Source organism: Leptosomus discolor, chromosome 15 (genome assembly GCF_034619465.1).
Source record: "Leptosomus discolor isolate bLepDis1 chromosome 15, bLepDis1.hap2, whole genome shotgun sequence".
NCBI lineage: Eukaryota > Metazoa > Chordata > Aves > Leptosomiformes > Leptosomidae > Leptosomus > Leptosomus discolor.
In genome coordinates, this window is record NC_141405.1 from 2,938,976 (window position 1) to 2,954,633 (window position 15,658).

Sequence of the window (15,658 nt, forward strand, 5' to 3'; positions counted from 1 at the left end):
CAACACCTACATGCCGCAGAGGACCAACTGAGTGAATTCTCAACATTTCAGCCAAAACTCAGCGCAGATTTTAAGAACTTCACCACATTCCAGGTTTCACAGCTCCCTACACTTATCCGAAAAGCAGACGGGTGGTTTTGGTGACCGCGCGTTCAGAGCAGCTCTGCGGCAGGACCTGGTTCCTCTGTTATCTGTTAGACAACACATGGCTCAAGCTCCTTCCCCAGCTGTATTTTAATATGGAAATCTATTTTTGGAGGACAGACATCATCTAACTAAAGAAACACACAGGGTTGCTCAGATGTCAGCACTGCTGCTACGAGCTGAGCCTGAAGATCTTCAACTGCTCATAGACCACCAGCTCTATCAAACTGCTCAACACAAACTGCTCATAGACAACCAGCTCTCTCAGAGCCTGCATTTTTCTGAGCATGGAAGGGAAGAGAGGAGGGGAAAGGCATCCACAAGCAGCTGAACCCAGTGCTCACGGCTTCCTTTGCTGGGTGTTGGGGTCCTCCGCGGGGCAGTGACCCCCGGCAGGCACACGCAGCACAGAGAGCTGTGTGGGACATGGCTGCACATCGCTGAAAGGGAAGCCTTGGGAAGAAATTCCCTCCTGGAGCCTGGAATGCTGCTGATAAAGTCCCATTGAATCCACTTCAAAAATGAAAAAAATAAAATGAAAAAATTCCTCTGATTAAAAAAATCCCAAACACAAAATGCTTCAACATCAACCTATGCTAATAACTAATTCTTCCAGGAAAAACGTATACAACTCCTCTGGATATTTTCGAGCAAGAAATGCTTCAAAATGACAGCAGCATGTTTTAAAAATAATCAAGAGCAGCCGCTATTGCTCACAGGGCATAAAAAATGACGTGCTTCTCCCCTCGCTCGCAGCCTGCCCTTCCAGTGTTTGCTTTCAGGAGCTGATTTCCAAGAGCACTTCGAAGAGAAGAAGCTCCACCAAGGTCCTTGCTGAATGGCACACGACTGCATTAAAGCAGCAACCCCTTCCCTCAGTCACACTTCTCCATTTTAATGGAATCCAAAAAATTAGCAAAGAGGATTTAATCTGCTTCAATCACTAACTCCAGTTCCTGTTTCTTTAATTATTTTCTATCCAGTTCTAAAAAATCAGAACAGTAATACTTTCATATCATCACTGGAATGCTTCCATGCTCTAATTTAAACCTCCTAGGTAGGAGGAAGGGTCTTTTTAAGAATGCTAATCAATTTCTTGGTATTACACCTGCCATCTCCACAGAAGCTAATGAAGCTATTTAACACGCAATTAACAACACTGAAGAGGTACTACTTGAATGGTGAAAAATTGTATCTGGGCAAAAAAAAAACCAACCCAAACCCTCCTAGAAACTCCAGGTGAGGAAAATGAAACACGCAGGCTGAACAGAAAAAGCAGCTGCCAAGATATTTATTTGAGTAATACTGGACAAAACAAAAATACTCTTCACCTGAGCAAGTCCCCCCACAGTTTAGCCACTTCCTTATGATCTTGTACTGACAGGAGAAGTGGCTGGAACACAGCTACTTGTGGGCATCTTGATCAAAGCAATCTCAGGGAAATTACTGGGTTTGTCCTTTAATTCCCCATCAGAGATGCTAGTGCTTCTTACGGGGGGAAAATAAAGATGATATTTAGGAAGACTTCCCTCACTTCCCCAGACATCAACCTGACACTAGTCTCTAAGGGTCAGTTTATGTGTTTTAGTGCTGCACGTCATGTTTCCCTTGGTATTTAAGAAAAAAAAAAAAAATCCCACAAAACCCCACAAACAAACACGGCTAAATGAGCTGTGGCTTGAGGAAAATAACCCACAACTTGTCAGTGAACACCACCAGCAGAAAGATATGAAAATATTATTGATCTTGCTGCAAGAAGGCAATAGCCTAAATGACACTTAAGAAAAAAATTCTGATGTGCTTTTTGACTGGTCTTTAATTATTTAAGCTCAATGTTTTACTTATGCATTTTTAAAAATAGGCTGAATTTTCTCCCTTATCTGAATCCCGAGGGAAACAGAGGCACCGAGAAGCCCAGCAACGGCAGAACACTTCCCTCCTTATTTAACTGCACGATAACGAAGTAACACAGAGCAGCACCAAAGCCTGGCCGGGCTGTTCCCAGCACAGCCCCCCGCTACACCCCCGCCCCCCAGCATCTCTTCTCCAGCATCCCCAATTCCCCCCCCAGCATCTCTCCCCCAGCATCCCCAGTCCTTCCCAGCATTCCCGCTCCCCTCCAGCATCTCCGCTACGCCCCCCCCCCCCCCAGCATCTCTTCTCCAGCATCCCCAGTCCCCCCCCAGCATCTCTCCCCCAGCATCCCCGCTCCCCACCAGCATCCCCCCGCCCCCCAGCATTTCTCCTCCAGCATCCCCGGTCCCCCGTCCCCCCCAGCATCCCTGCTCGCCACGGGGGCTCCCGCAGGTCGCCAACCGCAGGCGCGGGGTGGGGGGGGAAGAGGACGCCCCCCCTTCGGGTTCCCATTCCTCCGTTCTCCGCCCCCCCCCCCCCCCCCCCCAGCTCCTCACCATTTTCCGCCCAGCCGCGGAACCTTCACACACGCACAAACGAACACCCCAAAGCATTTACTCCCGAGCAATGACTCCCCCCGGCAGGTACACCCAAACTCCTCCTCTTCCTCTCCTTTTTCTTCCCCTTCCCGTTTTCCACACCTCGGGGGCGGGGGGAGGGGGGGGGGAGGGGGGGGGGCGGGGGGGAGGGGGCGTTTCCCTCGGTCCAGCAGCCGCTGCTCACCCCCGCTCCCCGCCTCCACCCGCAGTGTGGAGCGGCCGGGAGAGCCGGGGAGAGCCGAGCCGAGCCGAGCCGAGCCGAGCCGGGCCACTCACCGACCCCGCTCCGCGGTGGGGGGCGCAGCGCTCCGCGCCCGGGGCAGGGCGAGGGGCCGGGCTGCACCGCCCCGGGGCGGAGCGGGGCTGCCCACCGCCCCCGGCCACGCACCCCCGCGGGACCCCCCATCCCGGGGACCACCCCCCATCCCGGGGATCGGCACCCCCATCCCGGGAACCACCCTCCATCCCAGGGACCACCCTCCATCCCGAAGACCGACATCCCCATGCCGGGGACCACCCCCCATCCCGGGGACCACCCTCCATCCCGGGGACCGTCCCCGTCCCGTCGTCCCCCCCCCCCGCCCCCGCCGCCTCTCAGCAGTTTCGCCGGGGAGCGAAGGAAAAGGGTTGGAAATACGGGCCGGCGATTTCGGGTTGGGTGGGAGGCGCCTTCTTCCATCCAGTGCCGCTGGATCCTGCTGCATCCAGAAGGTCGCCAGGATTTTTTTTAATTTTTTTTTTTTCTTTTTTGCATTACCCAAAATAGAACTAAAGCTTTGAAAACGCTGCCTTGAATTCAAATGCTGAGTTCCCATCAGTTCCGTGTGCTGGTCCCCTACCTCGGTGGCTCGATGGTGTGCGATGCTTCTCATGGAGTTATTCCCCCTCCGGCAGGCATTCCCCTTAGTCCATGAACTGGCCTTTTGCTGATAAGTGGGATGTGATGAGAAACCACTGGGATCTTAATTACACTGTCCCCATTGCTGCGAGTGCAATCTGACGTGCTTGTTTTCCTAAATGCCTCCCGCAAGTTGCTGGGAGAGCCTTGAGCTGGAAATGAAACCCAGAGGTGTCGCTGAGCATCCGGAGTCCTGCAGCAGAGACGTGCCTGTGTGCTCAGGAAGAATCTCTGCAGCTCCTTGTGCTCCACCAAGGACTGCCTGCTCGGCTCCCTGCAGAGGAGCGCAGCGGTTTGATGGAGCAGTGTCTGAAATTCCTCGTCTGAGTTGGTTTGGGGCACTGGAGGAGCTCCACGAGCATCACGCATGCCTGTGCTGAAGCGCAGCTCTGGAACGACAGTATGGACTCCACATTTTCACTTGGAAAACTGAGATTAGGAGACTGTGTCCTCATCTGGAAAGAAGAAAGGGATCTCAAAGCACAGTGTCAAATGGAAAGCATGGTTTACATGAGTAGGCACCACGGCCATGTGTTTGCATTCACCCCTTCACTGCAGCGGTGATGGCAGGTATCCAGGATTCAAGCCCCAGCCCTGGTCCCAGGGCCCTCGGTAGGCACAGGCACCCTTTGCTGCAGCCCCAGAGCAGCAGAAATCCCGTGGGCTGGCACGGCAAGGTTTTGGGGAGGGGGTTGGTTTTGGGGAGGGGGTTGGTTTTGGGGGAGGAGGATGCTTCCACCAGGCATCCCCTGAGAGTGGTGGGGCCCAGCAGCGGTGGGTCCAGGCTTCTTCAGATACTGCACATACAAAAAAAATGATCAAATCCCACCTAATCGTGATGCTAGCAATTTCTTTGGGGGAGGAAGCCATCAGAAAGAATTGCTTTAACTGGAAACTTTCCTTCTTTTAGTTTCCACCTTAACAAAGAACAGTAGCTAAAAGTACTCTAATTAAATAATGCCTTTTAGTTTTGCCTAATGAATACGGAGTAAATACAATTGCATAACTTCAGCTTCAATTAAAAACCCCCAGAACTTCTTATCTTCATCCATCTAGCATTAAACAGAACAGAAGCCTGTCTGGGGCCGAATTCTTCTGGTCACTTTGATGTTTGTTGTGGTGGCCGTTTATACTTAAAAAGCTTTAACTAACTCATATTCACGTTCCACCTGCAAAGTTTGTGATCTGCTTGGAGTTTAGGGTGTTTTAACACAACGACTCCTCCCTAATAGGTTCACACCTCTGCTCACCTCAAGCCCTATCCTTCCAGGGAAGAGCTCGGAGCTCAGGGTCTGCAGCAATAACCCACCCTACGCAGCTCACAGGAAGGAAAAGGGAATGGTCTGCTCAAAGCATGGGAGCGGTTTCACATGTGGGTGCTCCAAAACATGGGGCTATGTCATACGGGAAGATAACATCACCTAAATCACATTTTATTGTCAGCTGGGGGAGACACCCACGGTACCGGGCGCTGCTGCACCGGAGAGCCACCGAGCACACGCGCGGCAGCATCAGTGCAAGAGAGTCAAAACCAACGCGCCCGACGGGCAGAGAGAGCGCCTCCAGAGAGCAATTACCACCTCAAATACTGCAGTGCTTTTCATCTTCAAAAGTACACTAAAACCACTACCTAATTAATTTTTACAACAGCCCTGTATGCTCAGGTGCCTTAAACATAATCTCCGTTTACAGATACAAAAAGCCGAGGGTGATGTAATTTGTTCAAGGCCAAAAGAAGTCTGCAGCTGAGGTGGGGATGGGCACTGCCAAGCGGTGGGCACCTGCCCAACTTAGAGTTCTGAGCAAAAAAAAACTTGAAAGACAAAGCAAGCAATTTCATCTCTTTAACTGGAATAAAGATCTAAGCAACTACACCCAGGTCGTGGCACTGAATGCAACGAGGCTGCGTGAATGGTTGCACAAAGGCTTGGCAGGGGCAGACGATCCGATTTTCTGCATGGAAACTGGTTTCTGCTTATAACGGGGAGGCTCCCACTGCTGCAGCGGGGTCTCCCCACCAGCAGCGAAGGGAGTAACGAACAAACCCGGCACCTGGCAAAACAGCTCAGCACGGGGAGCAGGCGGTAACCTTTACACTTTTATTTGCAAGTTTGCGATGTTTCTTCCCACTGCTCAGGGGTTCGGTGTAAACACGTGTTGTTGAAAGAGTTGGTGCTTAAACTGAATCATGTGAGTTTGATGACAAAAGGTAAAATAACAAAGCGTTCCAGAAAAGTAAGTCTGAGTTGAAACTCTCCTATAAACAGGCAGAAGGAGTGAGGGTGTGCTTGGAGCTCAGCGGGGTGATGTGACAGTCCCAGTCCAACAAACCCTGAGTGGCTGCTGGCGATAATGGACTGGGGACCTTCACAGCAGGTGGCAGAAGCTGTCCTTCAGCTGCAGGGCAGCCCCACCATCGCCTCCTTGCACCAGTGCTCAGTCTGTCTTTGGTTGCCAGGTACCCAACACCTAGGGAGATGATGCCAGGGTTGTCCTGGCTCCTCAGCTCCTCCTCAGCACGATGTTTCTGCTCCGTTTAAGTCAGCAGAGCTTGAGTTTGGAACATAGAATCCAAAACTTTAAAGAAAACTTGAACATCTGAACTCTGTATTTTGCCGGTGCTTATTCTAGTAAGTCTCCAGTTTGTTTTCTGTACCCAAACGACTGACAGCTCACGCCAAAGCAGTGGGAATTCTTTCCAGTTCTCACCACCTTGGGCTGATGGGACTCTCGGCATCACATTGGGAGCTCTGAAGCCACGGCAGCACTTCTTTCCTGCCAGACTGTGGATGGCCATTTCTTCCTCTGTCTTTTTAAAGGATCTCCTCACAGAAGTATTTCTTTGAAAAAGAAAGTTGTGCACAGGTGCTCACCTAAGGAATTCAGCGAACAGGATATTATGGAAACACAGTTCAGTGCACCGCAGCTGTAATGCACTAACCCATTCAGAAAGGAAACATGATTAACTGTATTTCCTTTCTTTAAGTAGGCAGTGACTCAGCCTTTCAAAAGTAAAAAGAAAAAAAAATATTAAGCATTAAAATCACAAAGGACCATTTCCAAATTCTTCGGTAGCATCCCAGCTCATCCTGCCGGTGAAAACCTGCTGCACCTGGACATGGAACAGGGCAAGAGGGAGACGCCTACGTCAGAGCAGGCTCTATTTTCTTGCAATCAGATATGTGAAGTTCTGCTTGTCCTTTCTTGTGCTGGGTTGAGAGGGGAGAACAAGTTCCATATCGGGGTAACAAATAAATGGCTGGAGCTGGAACATTATTCTTGAATTTCAGTTTACTGGATGTGGCCCTTCTCTCCTCCTTGGCTTTTATGCTGCAGCTGGAAAGAGCGCCCTTGCTCTGACTGCCCTTCCCCTTCAGCAGAGAGCTTGCAAAAAGCCCAGGGACGCTGAAATGGTTTTGTCCAGGGACGCTGAAATGGTTTTGTCCAGCGATGCAGAAGGTTCAGGTACGCAGCTGCTCTTCCACTCCTTTTATCAAAGCTCTGCAGAGTCCTTTGAGAACCAGACGCCCGCCACATAAATGGCTCAGATTCAAATACAGATAAAAGCCAAATTATTTTACAGTTTCCTTTGGGCTCACCACCTGCTTGTTAACGGACTCGAGTCCCGCTCCTGGCCCATTTCTTGTTGCTGTTTTGATCCATTTTTCTCATGCAAGCAGCTGGCTCAGGCTCTGGCTGTGCCCCTCCTCTGCTGCCGACGCTCTCCTGACCTCCGGCACGTCGCTGTCGCAGGGGAGATGGAGCGACCACAGCCTGAGGGCTGGGAGTCCTTGGTGCACTCTTCCTTCTGCATCTGAGAGTACCTTCACTTTCCGGAAAGCAGAAATAAAAAAAAGAAACAGGATTTATACTGTAAATCGTAGATGTGCTCGGCACGCAGAGGGCACGGAGGTTCTCACCTGACACAGGGCTCCTCCTGCGTCCGAACCCGTGGCTGCAAGGCCTCCGAGGTCACGATTCCATTGAAGCCGAGCACCAGTGCCAGGTTTTCTGCCTCATGCCAGCAGCTTGCTTTCTCACTGCTGAGCTCTGCAATGAAGAACTGCTCTTTTCTTTCCTCGCCGGATCATTATTAGGGACTCTGCCGGGCAGAACAAAATTACCGGTGAAAAACCGACTCCCCTGTTGTGTCCTGCTTCTATTTGGAGACGGCATTTCCCGAGCGCCCAGCACTTCGGCCGGGCACAGGCAAGGAGAACAAAACCACAGCAATGGGCTGGTGCTTTTTTTTCATTACGGTGAGTTTTGTTCGGCTGCGAGGCAGCAAGTGGCACGATCCGTCTTCAGGAGCATCAGGCATAGCATGGAGCAAGCAGGAACGGCTGCTGCTGCCCAGCTCGCTTCACCTGCTGTGGTTTCATCCGGATTGAAACAAAATAAAGCTGTTAAAAAAGCAGGTTGTCTGGAATTTTTTAGGTTTAATTAATCAAGAGAAGTTGCCACCAACAGTTAAACTCGTTCTCAGAAATCAGGTAGCTTTGTGTGCAAGCAATTATTCCACCCTCCAGAGCAGAGGCAATGGCTTACAAGACGACAGAACAGGCTTTAAAGAGGAGATATGCTCCATATTTACTGGATGCGGTGTGTTTGCATCAATAAACCTGTATACAAGCACAAGGATGATGCATTTGCATCATCCAACAGTAGAGCCCAGATCCTCTACCAGGGAAGCCCTTCGACAGTAACTCAGAGCACTTAATTTAGAGGCCTGGCTCCTTCTGTGAGCTAAAAGGAGACTAAAATAAACTGTGCAAAACCCAACTTCCTTCAGCATTTACTGCCTAAAGTCTGCAGCTGCACCCAGCTGAGAAGGGTGCTCTGCCACTGCCAAAGCCACAAGCTCCCTGCCACCAAAAACTTCCCCGATATGCAGAAGCAGGGCATGATCATCGAGTACAGGCCAACACCAACAGCAAGGTGTACCCGTGTGTAAAGAAAAGGGGTTAAAACCCTGTGGAGAATGGCAGCATTTTTGCACCTCTATAAATGTTTATGCAAAATGCAAGTTCATCAGGAGTCAGATTTGCTCATAGCATACACGATACAAATTTTACCCTGCGCCCTTATCCGCCTTCTATAACAACATTCAAACTGGCTCAAAATAAAATTTCATAAAAGAAATGTCAATCTTGGCCTAAGACTTGGCACAAAGAGTTTCAGCCTAGAATAGACTTTTATGGGAAGTTAGAAACCTCTGAAAAAAACAAGTTTTCTAACTGAAGCATCAAGAGACTTTTAACAACAGCAGTGCCAGAGGATGCATGGAAAATCCATACATTGTACTCAATGCATATAGAATACTGTAATTACAGCCACGTTAGTACAAACATATATTCATTCTGACCATGAATGACACCTCCTGCTGGCAGAGGAAAGAACCAAAACGCCTATTTTAAATCAGCAGAGTTCAGGGGGGGCAAATGTGCCCCATGGCTGGCGGGGATGTCACAGAAAACAGGTATTTCTCGTCAGCGCCGCTGTTGTGCATGGCAGCACCCCCCGATCCAGCAGCCCTCAAACACTTGCCCACCACCAGCTGCGTTCCCTTCCTAGTGAATTTTGCTGTACGGATTATGAAATACAATTTCCCGCTTTAAAAAAGCGCCGCACTGGCTGACTTTGTGTTACGGCACACACTCTATACACAGTCATTTAAAGAAAATTATGCTTCCTGCTGCTGGCCCAATAAAAATATCCCTTCAGACAGAGGCCACTACTTGTCCTTATTTAGCACTGCTTTTCTCAGAATCTCACTTTTGGAGCTGCTCAACCTCATTCAACCATGTTCGAGAACATTTTTTGCAGTGGATTCCTCCTCCTCCTCCTTCCTCTCCCTGGCTGCCGGTGAGGCACCAGCTTCCAGCCCCGAATGTTTGGGCTCCTCCTCGCCTTGCACCCTCTGTACCAGCAGTTTCTAGGTGGTCTCCTACCCATCCCCAGGCTGGTCAGGACACCGTGTAGCATTGCATCCATACCCCAAAAGTCATTGGGCGCCCACAGCTGAGGAGGGCTTTTGCTGACAGAGGCGAAGCCCCCTGCAGAGCAACACAGGGCTCGTGGCCGCCTTCGTCTTCAGTGTCCAAGCCCGCCCCGATGCTGATGTTTACTCTGAGCCATCCAAATTTGTACCATGTTAAGCAGGCTTCTGACAAACTCTTCAGACGTATTCACAAAGAAAACTGGCTCCAGTAATTAACTCCAGATCACATTACCCCGGGAGCTACATAAATATAATAAAGGTTTAATAAACCACCTCAACAAAAAACACGCATGTGGTGGTGGTGGTTGTACAGACCGAGTGATAATGAGCATCCCTGCCCCGGAGAGCTCACAGGCAGCTCCAGTCTGGCAGCAACGCGTTTGCCTGCAGGAAGCCCGTGGACCCCCCCCTCCACGATTCTCAGCCTCTGTGTGGGACCCGGGACCCCGCTCCGGCCGTGCTCCTGCAGAAAGCCCCTGTGCAGGAGCATGTGCAGGCAGGGGTCAGCATCTGGGGGCAATCCGGAGTAACGAGCCATTTATGGCTGAACCCTGAATTGTGTTGTTGGAGGAGCTTGCAATTCATTTTGCTGCAAAAAACAAAAATCAGCGGAGCGAAGGAGTCAGGGGAAAACCAGCGAGAAACAAGGTCCAAAGTACAGAGCAGAGCCACCCGGCGAAAAAAACCCAACCCCGAAACGTCTACGTAAGGCAGGGAGTGAGGGACGTGGGGTGGGTGACACGCAGGGACTGCCACCCGCCGGGCCAAAGGTTGTGCCAACATCTACACCCAGCCAACAGCAACCCAGCCGCTGTCACCCAGCGGGGCTGCGGGGCCGGTGGCTCCAGCTCCTGGCTTGTCACAGTCCTGCCCCCACCTCTGCCTGCCCGGGCAGGAGGGAAAGTCACTCCCCAAACAGAGGCGAGCTGGGTGGCCTTTATTTAATGCAGCATAAAGGTGCCCTGATTTTAAAGGAACCTTGAAGGGGCCATTCGATGGTCTTAAAGGTCTTTTCCAACTTAAATGATTCTGCGGTTTAAAAAGCTCTTTCAGCTCTCTCAGCAGCGGGTGCGGTGCTTTACTCAGCCTTACGGCAGGGCTCGGGTATTGGGGGCTGGGCAGAATTTGGAAGAGTCTGAATTTGCTTTATTGCTTCTGTCCTTGGGATGAAGCCAAGCCACAGCGCTGGGCACTCAAATGGCGCCTGGTGAGCAACCTGCAAACCTTACCACCAGGGAGAGTAAAGGTGGTGGATGTGACCCCAAAAGATATTTAACCATCCAACTCCCCACCGCCTGAGCTGAGCGGTCTCAGGGCCACAAAGACAGAGGGGGCGGGGGGAAGGACCCAGAGCCAGCACCGCGAATCCAGCAAAGCACAAAAGGTCTGGGACTGGAGATGGGACTAAGTGCTCCCAAGATGCCCAGAGGATGCATTTGGGTCCATTACTCCATCAAAGCAAACAGAGAACCTATTACATACGTCTATGCATGGAGTACAGGTAGGAGGAAATGCAAACAGTGAAAACCCAAGCAATATTTTCAGCGTTAAAACCCACAGCAGCAGCCAAGGGAAAAGCAGCCACGACACGCAGCTCTGCCTCTACCATGCCAACCCTGACGTGTGACAGAGGGACGGGACCTCCGATGGGGCCGTTTTGCACACGGGGAATGTCTCGAGTGTGGACATCTCTGTACAGCAACACGGCAAAAACGTGACCACATAACGTGTGTCTGCTGAAATTTCAGGCTTTTTTTTTTTTTTTCCAAAAACATCACCAAGAGGATGACTGCAAGTCTCAGAAGGAGGGACTTGCAATGTAAGTTGCCATGTAAAAAACACCTTTTCCACCAGCCCCCAAGTAAATGATTGCCAGTGGTACGAGGCTGCTTTAGTTCATCTGTGTGTTAACCTCATATTAACAAAAATAAAATCAGTTCCTGTCTGGCTGTTACATGTCATGGCTCTCTGACTCCGTCTCTGTCCCTCTTCTTCAGGTTAACAGACACTAATATCACCCTCAGCCCTCCTGAAGAGCACGTACAACCCATTATGATTATCTAGCCAGATTTACAGCTCTAAGATCTTATTATTACTTTGGTTACTAAGTGGAAAATAGTTTTTATTTATTGGCCTCTGCCACTTTTATGAGCTGCATGTATTACTTGGGTCATTTTATCCTCTCTGAATTCCCCAGCTCTCTGGCTAAAGCCACAAAGAGAAATGTTACCAACTACCCCACCCTGCGTGCACCGGGGCAGCAGTTTGTTTAACTTCTGACAACTGCAACGTCCTCCTGGGCTCTTCATCCACCTGCTCAAGATCTGAGGTGGGGAAATGTGCTACGAACTAACGGCTGCAAGAGAGAAGGAGGAGGAGGAAATTCAGACAAAAGGTGAGATGTGGCTGAACCCTCAGGAACTGGGTTTGGCTTTCAAAATGCTCCCAGCCTGTAATTCCCTTTAAACCATGGAACAAAGGATCGCGGGATATCATTCGGCACCACTCAGGCTGGTGAAGAGCAGATGGTCTCTGCTCCCATAAGCGGCTCGTGCTCAGGACGGCTCATTATTTCTCACCTCCTCTCTCGTCAAGCTGAATTCTCCTCCCCAGCATCTGCACCCACTGTTTGCTTTGGCTTTTCTTCAAGCTCCTTCCTCAGACATCCCCTCGGAGGCATCCCTTTTTTCCAGCTGGTCCCTCTTGTCTTGGAGAACTTCCTACAGTTTCTTCATCTTCTGTAGCAAAGGGCCCTGCCTTATCTGCCTGCAGCCTAGCAGGCAGAGCCTTTCGTGCGCTTATTCCTACTATTTTTCATTTTCAGCTTGGTAGTTTGAGACCGCTGTACCTCGGGAGCGTTAGGGAAATGGCTGGTATTTGCCAGTCCACGTGCAACCAACTCTGCTTCTCTATGGGGGCTGAATCATAGGAAGTAAAGGACCTTGCTAAACTGAAACATACCTGTACCTGTAGCTCCATAATAGGTGAAGAGAGCCTTTTGACATTTTCCCAAGGCCCCACAACTCTTGTGTGCCCTGGGTGACATCCCTTGGTCTTGTCTGTAGTTACTGAGGATGGAGATAGGTTAGAAGAACACTGAAGAAAGTCAGTGTATACAATGTCTTGTATTTAGGCTGAAATCAAACAGGAAAATTGGTGTCCTAGATGTTAACAGACTCAGAATGGTAAAAATAGATGTTTTGGCAAAGTTACCTCGGCGAAAAAATGATGGGAGATTTCACGGGACACTCTCCAGGTGAGAGGATCACACTTGAAAATATTATTTTGTTGCCTGTTGTCTCTAAAATCCATCATTACTCTCAGGACAGACCAAGGCAAACCCTCGCTACGCTTGCCCCACAATATCCTTCCTTCTCCACAGCTCCCATTCCCATGAAGGGAGGCGATGGCTGGAAGCAGCAGAATCCAACAAAAACACGAACTGGAACCAAAGGAAACCGAAACAGCCACTGGGTCCTTCTGCAGAGTCCCTGCTGGAGCCTGTCCCGTCTCCTGCTCCGTGGAAGTTGGCTCACCAAGTTCCTCTGCGCTCCTCCAGTTCTTTATTTGCAAAGTGTATTGTTTTTGGAAGATCCCACTTCCCAGCACTGTGACTTCTGTCCGTCCCTGCACAGGGTTGTCATCCAAAACACACAGCAGCTTCAGAGCAATAGCTACGGCACCTTCAGACGACGTGACATGCTGGGAAAACCATGACTTGAGCCCAAAAACCTCATCTTAGTGTTCAAGGAGGTACCGGAGGTGTTTTGGACGCCAGTTTTGCTTCTGTTTCACACCTTCTATGATTATAACAGTTATAAACCACACGTGACCAGCATCTGATTTTTCCAACAGTTCTTAGTGAAGGGATATGAACAAGGGGAAAACAACCCTCCCCACCGAGATGTGAGAAATTGAGATATATAAAGGAACTCTGACGATGGTCTTGCAAGAGTGAAGCAGGACAACTTTGAGAAGCTGCCGCCCTCGAGCTCGCTGTTGTTTGTGGTCGGAGCTCTGGGATTAATTTTTGGCCTGTCGATTATCCGCGAGCGATCGTTCGTGCAAACACTGAGACCGAAGCCTCTGATTTTATTTTTACTGGACAAACCCGCCCCATGACACGGCTCGCCTTCCCAGCGCCCTGATCAAAGCGAATGCTGGAAACGAAGTCGTGTCTAAAACAAATATATATTGCAGTGCAAATCTCCTGTTTACAAATGCGGAGAGGAGATTTGTCAGTAGTGCCCTGAAACCGCAGCACGTTTATCTCATTTCTCTGCAGAAAATTCGTCTCTTAGCAGTGATGGAGCAAGCTGGAAGGAGGATAAACAAACCATAACATGTAAAAAAGGCAAACGACTATATACACAGAGCAAGCACTAGGGAAATAGTTATGGCAAGACCCAGATGTAGGAACCAGCCCTCTTCAGTCAGCTTCTGGAGCTCCCCTAGCAGTAACTCCCATCCCTCCGAGCTGCTCGCTCCCCAGGCACTTTGCAATACCGCTCTACTTCACAACCTGGTAATCTAGTTCCTAAAAAGTCATCGCACCGGGATGCACACAGCGTGGCACTACTTACTCACACAAGATGATTAAAGTCACGTTCCTAGAGGATTTACTGACACGCACCGGGAGACGCAGGCTCACACAAGGCGCCTCGCTGGGTGCTGCGCATCGCCCTGCAGCCTTTGGGTACGTGACCATGCCAGAAGAGATTTTTCTGTTCTGCTTCAGCATCTGCTCTCACGAACTGACTGCTGCACGGCAAATCAAAGTCATTTCACTGCCAACAAAACCAGCCACTTGAGTCATGTTTAAAAAATTACTTAACAAGTCCTCAGAAGACAAACGGCCTTCCCCGCAGCTTGGAAGTGCTGCTGACCAGAGGAGGAGATGATTTGAGCAGCAGAGACGGGACCTTGAGCCTGTTAGTAGACAGGAGGAGAGTGAACTGGACAGGGGAGGATCTCCTAGGGATCTGGTCACGTTGCCTGTAGAATTTAGACTTTGAAGGTAAAAAAGATCTGCCAAGGGGAAACTAAGTGCCGAGCTTAAAGGCTGGGCACTGCGCTGGAGCGCTCGTGAGCAATAAAGATGACAAAGTGCTTTGGTACCGCTTGTTGGCAACATGTTCACAGCACCGTGGCGCACCGGCCGTGACAGTCTCGTACTGCTCACACCAGCTCACCCACCAACAGCCCCGCTGGGCTCCGGGGCAGGGCAGAGCATCCCGCAGGGGCCGGGGAAAGCTGCAGCCCCCCAGCTCTGCCGCACGCCCCTACTTCCCCAACCGCACCGCCCGGGCCCGCTGCAGCCTGCTGGGACCCGTCCGCCGGCTGAACTTCCCACCCCGTCCAGCCCTCCGTGCGCCCAACGGCTGCGCGGCACGTGGCAGGCGGACAAGCCGCTGCGGGTCCCAGGCTCCGCCGAAACCCGCCACAGCCAGGAGAAGATTGCCCTCGGCGTTAGCAGGGCGCTGCACAAGGGTGCCCCAGTTCGGAGGTGGGATCCCACATCCCTGCACGCCTTTGGAAGCGGGGAGAATAGGGAAAAAGTCCAAAAAAACCCCAATTAAAATTGACATTGTGCTGTTTGGCTGTGCCGGCAGCGCAACGCGGGTTTTGCTGAGCTCGTCATGGGATTTGGAACGTCCTGGAGCACCCGATGGTCCGTCGCCCAAGTGACTAGTGATAGGACGAGAGGAAATGGCCTCAAGTTGCACCAGGGGAGGTTTAGAAAAAATCCTTTACTGAAAGAGTGGTCAAACATTGGAACGGGCTGCCCAGGGAGGTGGTGGAGTCACCATCCCTGGAGGTGTTCAAAAAAACGTGTAGATGTGGCACTTTGGGGCACGGTTTAGTGGGCACGGGGGTGTTGGGTTGAAGGTTGGACTTGATCTTAGAGGTCTTTTGTGACCTTAATGATTCTATGGCACCTGGTATACAGCAAGGGACATGGTCAGAGCTCCGAGAAACTGCGGAGAACAAGGACTCTGTCCTCTATAGGAAAAAATGCCTTAAAACCACCGGGCTCTTGTTCTCACTGTTCTTCCAACGGTCCTCCAAAAACTTCATGAAAAACCAAAGCAGCATCCCTTTTTTTGTACCTGCGTGCAAGCTAGGCCAACGACAGTTTGTTAGAAACATTAAAAGCAAATT